At 30.5% G+C, this 10,256-nt stretch overlaps 1 long non-coding RNA gene across 1 annotated transcript; it reads left to right on the top strand.

Annotated features, from left to right (window-relative positions):
• Window positions 1-1,235, top strand: LOC130498441 (uncharacterized). Its single transcript, XR_008937331.1, has 2 exons — window positions 1-674; window positions 874-1,235. It is a non-coding gene; the product is annotated as an uncharacterized LOC130498441 (long non-coding RNA).
• The last annotated feature ends 9,021 nt before the right edge of the window (window positions 1,236-10,256 follow it).

Genomic DNA, 10,256 nt, shown 5'->3' with positions numbered 1-10,256 from the left:
CGGCTGATTGCAATTTCGAAAAAAATCTAAAACGAAAATATATTTATTTAGGCAATATTGCTATATTAACGCGGATTGATTTATGATTATCAATAAATCCCATCACCTTCCTGCTGTGACAGGATATTAGATAGGAACTAATTTATTTGATTGTGCATGATTTATGTTATTATCAATAACTATAACGGTGATCGTGATTGACCTTAATTTATTGATATCAATTAACACACGAAATTCATCATATTACGTGGAGAATAAATTCTACCAATACAAACTTATGGAAACAAATGAATTCATTAGTTATTATGTATCAATCATATTGTCTCATTGATATATGTTATATCGCATTGTTTGCATAATTGATAGAGGCAAAATCATGGTTTCATCATTAATGTTAATTATTCCTTCTGGTTATTAAAATAATTTTGATATGACCACATAACATGTATAAATACGTCCTAGCTCATATCATTCTCAACTCACAGCAATCTCATCCTCAGTAGCTCATCGTATACTAGCAAACAATCACAGGGTTCATGGCATTGTTTAATCCAGTTGCCGACTTGAAGCCATTCAAGAACATGTGGAGAGTCAGAGTGCATATCCTTCGCCTGTGGAAACAATACTGTGCTGCCGGTGGTCTTACCATTGAAATGGTGCTTCTTGATATTAATGTAAGAATATTATAGACTATGTGAATTTTAAAAATGAAATTATAGACCGTGCTAAATGCAAATCCTACAATCCTAAGATGCTCCCTAGGTCATACAATCTTGAGTCTTAAATTAATCAGATTAATATAATTATGTGATATGTTGGTTGTCTAGGCAATTTCTCTTAAGCTGTATACTAACTTGTTCAATTAATCAACAGGTACAAGCTTCACTTGGTTGTCCTTGACAACACTGGTAATTCAAAGTTCCTCTTATTCGACCATCTTGCAGTCCAATTGGTTAACCAACCTTGCATTGAGCTAACATGATCCATTACTAATGAGGTAATTTTGATAAAAGAAGACAAAATAGAAGATTCCTTTGGTACTGACTATATTCTCACACGTTTTTAATCTGTGAGCCTTGCTTCTGAAGCTTGAAGACCCGGATATTCTACCCTTGGTTATACAGTAATGGGTCATTTTTACTAAAGCATGTAAGATATCATTTTTTTGGGATCAAATCATGTAAGATATCATTTATAAGATTCAAATGCTCTATAAATATTCTCTCATGTTCTTATATGAAGCTTTTGAGAGAATTTATATTGTATGTAATATTTTTGTATATGACTTTTACTTTTCTAATATCGATATATTCAAAACTATAATTTCCTTAAGTTTATTCATCCTGCGCATGGCGCAGGTTATCACCTAGTATCAAATTATTTCACTACTGATTGGTATATTTTTTCATATACCAAAACTTTCTCTGACATTTACAAATTATATTACTTATACGAAGAATATAAACATTATGTAGAATAATGTTTCATATACATACAAATGTACATGTGACCAGGTATACAAACATTTGAAGCTGAATAAACATTTGACACAATATGTGGTAGGCACAAAATTTATTGTATGAAAACATTATTTATTACAATTAACAACAAATACAATATATATCTAATCTATTGAAATAAAGTATTATTTTTATCTACTGTTTTAAGTTGTGATTTAAGTTTAGACCATTTCTAGAGAATTACAAGACCCTACTTAATGAAATAACCGACAGTATAATTAAACCATACCACAATCGGATAACAGAACAAAACCAATGTTATGAGTGTAGTTAATGGGCCAATTTCATATTCGAGAAGTACTATTAGTTTGCAAATTATTGGATCATACGAGTTTATAAATTATTTTTGATATGGACTTTTAAATTTTGGTCTTAACAAACAAACATTTAAATTATATATGACAAAAAACAATACTGTATAATATATATACATATTATATTATAAATAAACTATAAAAAACTATCGTGACAAAAAATAATATTTATAAAATTATATTTCTAATCTAAGTAATAGGGATGGGAGTTTGGGTATCTGTTCGAGTCGGTATAGAATATTTTTGGGTATTTCTGTACTTCGGATTGGGTATTTTAGATTCAGATTCGCTTATTTCAGATCATGTTCAGATGTCTAGATTTTAGAATAAATTAAATTTTTCATTTCTCGGGTTTTTTATATTTAAAATATATAATTTCATTTAACTGATTTTTATTTTTAAATAGATTAAATGATTAATATATTTGGAGAACATTTTAAATATAAAAGGATACTAATTTGGTTATTGCTTTTTAATTTTAGATGTAACTTTTGTTAATGCATGGAATGAAAAGCTTGACATACATTTTAAGTCAGTAGCAAATTATTTTCTCCATAATTATATGCTTATTATATGATCTTAAAGTAAGTAACATCAATATAAATATTTTAAATAAAATAAAAGATGTAAACTAGAAATGTAAAGTTGAATATACGTATGTTCGGTTATCTTCGAATATTCATTAAGGTTCGGATATTACATGTTCGGATTCGAATATCCAATCTCTCCTAAATTAATATCCGTTCCGGTATTTTACTATTTCAGTTCGGATTTCGATTTGGATTTTTCGGGTCAGGTTCGAATACGGATTTGGATAAAGATAAAATATCCAGACCAACCCAGTAACAATTATGAAGATTTGTTCAAATAATATCCGCGCATAGCGTAGATTAGTATCTAGTTTTAGTTTAAATTACTGATTTATAAATTTTGTTTAAATAAACCAATACTATTAAAAGGGAGAGTTTTGAAAAATGCAAATTGTTTGGACCCTTTTCGTTTTTTAGGTTTTTTAATTTTTGGATTTTACCTTATGTTTTACATATAGATTCTTTTATTAAACATAGATTTGATTACATATTTTTTGGTCTTACCCTCTATTAACATAATGTTACACTACACATAACGTTACCCTCTATAATTGTTAATTTGGACTCTTTCATTTGAAAAATTTATCTATGCAATGTTGTTTCAACGTTTTCATTAACAAATTATTTTTGGACGAATTAGAGTAATATACCCGATTCGAGTTCAAATTAGAGAGTTGGCAATTGATAGACATAATGAATCCAATAAACACAATTTGTGTTTGGTTTAAACTTTAATGTCCTCAGCTTTGACACGTTTTTCGGTGATCTCTCTGACAACCAAAGATATACTTGCAGATTTCATAGGTTGGGCAAACAAGTGTGTCAGAATAACAGAGGCATGTTCAGGTTTGTGAATCAGAAGATATATCACTTTGGATTTCACGCCAGCCTTATTTTTACACTACAAGTTGTCTTTGGTATTGTGTTTGCATGATTTTTTTTTGGGGAAGCTTAAGTATAATGAAATATAACATCTTAGGTTTTAAAACGCGGCAATTTCATCTAATTACTCGGTGTTTAAGCGTTCCACGGTCAAACTCTATGGCGTTTATGCCTTATTCAAACAAACAAAAAAACAGAGCACAAAAAATTCTGGGTTTTTTTTTAAGTTCGAAATCGACAATTTCATCATAAATTTATCAAAATTTGTCATCATTAACAAAAAACACAAGGTTAAATGTTTCAAATCAACAAGAAAATTGAAGAAAAAAGTTGGAAAAATCTGATTTGGCTGATTTAGGGTTGCAGGTCGATGGAAAAGATGAAAGAGAAATTACATTTGTGCCCTTCATTTAAAAAAAATGAAAAAATCCAATAAAAACAACAGATTTGTGCGTCAAACCCTGGTTTCTTATTAAACAATTATACTATAACCACCGGACTAAAGCAGTTTCTTTGTTTATCTATCGAAGTATATTGTATATAACATAGCTATATTGACAGATCTGAGAACTATGCTGAAGAACTAACAAACCATGTATCATATATGTATCATCTAATAAATTTGTATCGAGTAAAATGTTACAACTAACAAACCATGTATCATATAAACAACTATATATCTACTAACAACACCTATTTAGAAACATCTTAACTCATATTATTTAAAATGGCGACATAAGACTAAAGTAACATCTAACAAAATATTTATCTCAACGGCGACTTAAGTCAGAAGATCCACTAAAAATGAATAATATCCGGTAATAAGTAGAATGTTTGCTAAAATAAATTTTAACAATATTAAACATCTTTAGTTAAGAATAACACATAGTGTAGAACTCCAATGTATTGATTGAGTTAACATAAATGCTAATTTTCTTAGAATAATTTTTCGAAGGCAAGTCCAACCATACTCTCAAGCGGTCATCATCTACCTCGTCCTCCACTGATCACAGTGTCTAGGAGCAAAAATCTCTGCCTCGTTATCAAATAAAGACTTAACATGGATCTGGAATGATAGGAGATTAGTATCAAACAATGTAGCAGCTAACAAAATAAATAGCAAGTAACAATTCATTTATCTGATAATAAATAATTTATCAGTTAATAAGTACATGTACTAGACAACAAATTATTTTTCAGATAACAATTGATTTATCAAAGAACATATTAACTCACAAACTATGTATCAATTCATTTGTCAGCCACTAAACCAAGTATCAAACAATGTACAAGCTGTGAAACCATTTATAAGCTACAAAAACATGTATTAATTAAAGACAAGTTTTTTTGTATCAGCTAACATAATATGTACCTGATATCAAACCATTTACCATATAAAAACGATTTATAGAATAATATACCAGATAAAAAGCTCCCAGGCCCGCCTCCTTAGGCATGGATCTCCGCCGATCCAGATCTGACGCCAACGCCAAGTCCTCCTTCTGCTGAAGCATATCTCCTCCTCCTCCATGGTGTTGACGGTGAAGGCCCCTCCTCCGTCGCGATGCCGACCTTCTCCTGATCCACCACCACCTAAGCTTCGTTTGGTAGAGTTTGAATCTCTCACTTTCATCATCCCACCTGAACCACCAGATCCTCCAGACTCGTTCTTTGTCCTTGTTCATCGTCTTCGGTGTTTGGCCTCGTTCTTCAGTGTCTCCCATTGCGTCTTTCTCCGAACACATACCCAAGCTTGGGATTTCAAGTCTCCTCTTTCAGATCTGGCGATTAATTCCATTGGTAAGGTTGCTTCTTCTGGACCATCGGATCTCTCCAATAAGCTCTGTGAAGGTATTGTCTATGTACCTCTTTGGAACAAGTTGTTTTTGAGGAAAGTTCATTGTGCTGTCTGCCTGTTGAAACTCTATTTACCTCAGTGTGAGGATGTTTTTCTATCTCTTAGGATGAGATCCAGTTTACCTCTGTATGAGGATGATAAACTCCTTGTTAGCCCTCTGTTACCTCGTTATGAGGATGTTCTTCGGACTAATATCCTATTGGCATTGTTTCATGACGGTTCAGCTTTATGGAGTTTAGGATTGATAAGTCTGAGTTTGTCTCCCTTCCCATTGTGGCTTATTGGAAAGAAAAACCATAACGTTGGTTTTCTGGTTTCTTTAGTCTATTATAGACTTGAGTTCTCCTTTATGGAGCTTGCTCTCTTTCCAAAACTTCAACCTGCTTTGAGTGGTGCTGTTACAGGTGACTTGGTGTTGAAGATGGTTCTCTCAGTCTGGAACTGTCAAGATGCAAATGAAGCTTCTCGAGCGTTGGTGGGTTCTGCACTCATGGTTGAAGCCTTGAAGCTTTGCTCAGCTCTTCTCAAGGCTAAGGAAATAAACCTCCTTAGTTTTCATATATTCTCAGACTCTCAAGTCTTCATATCTACCCTGTGCTTAGGGTCGGTTTTGAACGAGATCGCAGGTGTTCTCCATGACGGTAGAAGCCTTGCTACTCTCTTCAATCCTCTATCTTTTAGTTTCATTCCATGTATTGATAATGTTCAGGTTTTTTCTCTGGCAAAGTTTAGCCTTGAATGTATGAATGTTATAACTTTTGTGTTTTAAGTTGAATGAAAGAAATAGTTGACAAAAAAAAAAGAATAATATACCAGATAACAAATCTTTGATCAATAATCTTAGAACTATCAAAGTAAAAAATAAAATCAAACTTATAACAGAAAAATATTGCAAATAGAAAAATAGACTTTATGAGAGAAATGCAAAGTATACAAAAAATATTAGTGGACTGTTGGAAAAAGAAAGTGAAATTGATTTTTATTCGGTGGTGATGGTTTGGAATGACATAAGTTGGTTGAGTTCATCTTTATCTTTGATTCCTCTTCTTCTTCATATTTAAATCTTTGATTCTTCTTTTTCTTCATGTTTTTTCTCTTTTTCTTTCTCTTTTTCTTTCTCTTTCGATTTCTTTCTTCTCTTCATCAAATGATGTTTTGTTAGGAGATAAAGATTAATGTCTATAAACACAAGCTATACTATAGGCTGACACAAGCTGACACCAAAACTGACATGTACATGTCTAGTTCGCAGGCCTAGTTTCTTGATAGGGATAAAATCGTCACAAAATTGATTATGAGATTAATGGGGTAGAAGTCTAATTATGCTCGGTTTTAGGTGTACGTAATCCAATTATCTGATTATTTTTCGTCATTCCTTTTATTTCTTTAACTATACAATAGTTAATATTGTTATTTATTACTTTTATTGAGCTAGAGAATATTTAGGAGTGTACATGATATAATCATGACTAAGATTAAAATATCTGCAAATTCAATTATATTTTTTTGATTAATAGATGGATTATGAATTTACCATACTAACATTTAACGCTATGATTTATTCTAAGCATACAAATATTTCACGAACTAACATTAAAGTCTCACGGTTAGATGTAAAAAAAATTCACTATTATAACTAAATTAACGCCTAGCGATTATAGCTATGAAAATAAATATGGTCAACACATATTTTCTCTATTTCATTGACTCGTGATTCACCAATTGATTTATTCGAATTTTGGGGTCGGATACAAATTGATTTATTTCGGGTCCGGATCTCTTAAATCCTAGACATTTAATCCCAACTAAATATTTCCAAATTTTAAAATATATGAAGAATCTGGATTTTTAAAACCCAAAAAACAATTTGAAACATTTGAAAACTCAAAATATTCGAAAAACCCAATAAATATCTGAAACTATTCAAATACTAAATCTCCCGCCAAACTTTTATCTGAAATCTGACCGATGAATCAAGAAAACACACTCAGAATTTTACCTGAATACTAAAAATATATTTTAAAATTTGAAAGTTTATTAAAAATCCGAAACTATACATAAAACCAAACCCAAAACTTTAAATAATATTCATACTATAGAAGAAATATTCGAAATACCCAGATATACGCAAAAAAATTTAGGTATTTTAGGTATCCAGTCGAGTCTCAGTTATGACCCAAACTCGAACCGGGATCCGATCAAGACTCAAACCGTGAACCACGGGTCCCAAAAAATACACAATAGGTGTTTTACTGTGAATCTGGATCTGAACAAAACCTATATTTTAAATTCAATTTTGATTTGGTTTCTCGGATCCGGATAATATTCCAAACCTAACATAGTTATATAAAAGTGTACATACAAAAATCTTCAATAAAATAATCCATAAATTATATAATTTTAAATATATTCACTTTTTCACTATAATACGACTTTGTAAGATAAACATATAACAATTTCAAAATTCTTATTCATATAAAACTTTGTTTATATTTCAAAAAAAAACCCACGCTTTCGAATCGCTTATATCGATTCGAAAAAGTTTCCCTCAAATTTGAGCTAATTGTAAAACAAATTCATCTGTAACACATATTTTCAATTTATAAATTAGTATAAACTAACTTATAACATATCACTAGGTAGCAGACGTATTTAGAGTTTTATAAAATATTTGTTAAAATAAATCAATTTTTATTTTACAACTTAAAAAATAATAATAAAAACATATATAATATATTTTAGTGATTTAAACAAATTAAAATTGTAAAATATATAATTTATATCAATTTAAAAAATTCTAAAATTTTTAATTAACTTTAAGTTTTTATATGGTATATAATATAATTTATATGTCATTAAAAATATCTCAGTTTGAAATTTTCTACTCATATAGTTTTAATATCGGTTGTATCTTGTTAAAAAACAATTTAAATTTTCTACACAGTTACGTGTCAATTTTCATAGTTACAGTTACTTAATAAAATCAAAATTTCTTTTTTACTTCACCTCACCGTCAGCTTTCATAGTTTTAACTTTCATATATTCTATTGTTAGGATCGGCCCGTCCTACGGGCAGAAAGTTATAATAAAGCTATTTTATATTATTTTGTATTAATTTATGAAACATTTAAATTCATTTTAGAAAATGACATTATAGACAAACAAATCACAAAAAAAGTTCTGAGATCATATTTTTTTAATAAATATTTTTTAGTTTGAATTAAAGTTATCTAAATACTTTAATATCAGTGCAGTGGATGCTTTATAATCTTAGACCAAAGAATATAGAGGAAACTTTGTTTATTTTGGCAAAATTTAATTAACGAAAACATATATAAATAATTTAAAATTGACTAATATCATCAAAGTGATGCTTCGTAATCGTAAGAAGAAAATGAAATATATTTTGTTTATACTATTTGGGTAGAATATGTTTTTTTTTTCATCAACATGTTTTTAGAAATGTTTATTTTAATCTTAATATACATATATACTTATGTATTTCGCATATGCACCAGAGAAATCACGCGGATTTGGAGCAGCGGTGAAACTGTACGTGCCATCTCCAATCATAACAGACGAGCTCAAGAAAAGAAAGTGTGAATCGAAAGAAAACGAAAAGAAATCGATCGCAATATGTCAGCAAAGAAGAAGAATCAAAAAGGAGTAACAGAAAACGATCCAATCCAGAAAATCACCAATCACATCAAACAGAATGGCGAGAAATCGAGAAATGAGATGGATCGGAACGCTCATGGTGATGAATCGAAGCGGAAGAACAATTTGTTGAGCTCTGATACCATATTAACTCTGAATCAATATCGAACTAAGATGAAGATGAAGATTCGAGCTGAGAGAGAGAGATGATATGAAAAAGTTTGTTATTCATCTTAATTAACTTTTACAAGTATAGTTTGTTCATATATATAAGAATGGTTAAGTAAAAGGAAACTTAACCAAACTATTAAACCGAAACTAAACCGGGTCTACTAACTAATAGTTAGGGGTGGGCAAAAAAACCGAATCCGAAAAACCAAACTGAATCCGATCCAAAAAGTAGTACCAAATACGAACCGAAATTAATTAAATATCTAAATCGGTTCAAATTTTTGATAGTTAAATAACTGAAACCGAACCGAAATATTTCGGATACCCAAATGTATCCGAACTAGATTAATATACATATATATTTTAACTATTTTAAGATTTAACGTATATTAAAAAGTATCTAAAATATATATAATACTTTTAAATTGTCAAAATACTTGAAAATATATACAAATAGTCAAAAGTACTTGTCTAAATATTTAGAGTATACTCAAAACACCAAAATACATAAAACATTTATTGATTCTTTATCCAAATATTCAAATCAAACCAATTTATATGTTAAGTTTTTGGTATTTTGACATATGTTATTCAAATTTATATGTAATATGTTATTTTGTTTATAGATTTTGTGAAGCTTAAAGTATAAAATGCATTTAAAAATTTTAAAAATAACTTAAATGGATTATCCAAACCCGAACCGAACCCGCAAAGATTTGAATCGAAACCAAGCCGAAATTTAGAAATATCCGAATGAGGTTGAAATCTTTGATCCCGAAAATCCGAAACCTGAATAGACCCGAACCGAAACCCGAATGGGTACCTAAACATCCACCCCTGCTAATAGATGTGAAAACACGACAAATGCTTCATTCCCAGCAAGATAGAACCAGCTAAGGTTTCCATAACCATTCATTCACCTAGGATTGGCGGAGTCTACAAGGATGTGACTCGAGAACGCCTAAATAGAAGCACATCAGATGGACGAGTTTTTGAACAAGAACTTGGTAGATGACAAGAAGCGCCTCAGTCCGAACTGAACAAAACCAGCCACGAATAGACTGGGCAGGAAGAGGAACGAATCGGAGGGGAACCAAAGAGATCACCAGGGAGACACAAGCATGCAACTTTGGAGACAATCAAAGATGAACAAAGCTGGGTAAGGATCATACACCAAGAGACCAACCAATATATGATAAATATGGGGATAACACCATGAAAAAGAGAGAGAAGCCGAATCAAAAAGTGAAGAGATGCATACAAC

This window comes from Raphanus sativus, chromosome 8 (genome assembly GCF_000801105.2).
Source record: "Raphanus sativus cultivar WK10039 chromosome 8, ASM80110v3, whole genome shotgun sequence".
Taxonomy (NCBI): Eukaryota; Viridiplantae; Streptophyta; class Magnoliopsida; order Brassicales; family Brassicaceae; genus Raphanus; species Raphanus sativus.
The sequence above is the reverse complement of the archived record's forward strand: the minus strand, read 5'-3'. Positions and strand labels throughout refer to the sequence as shown.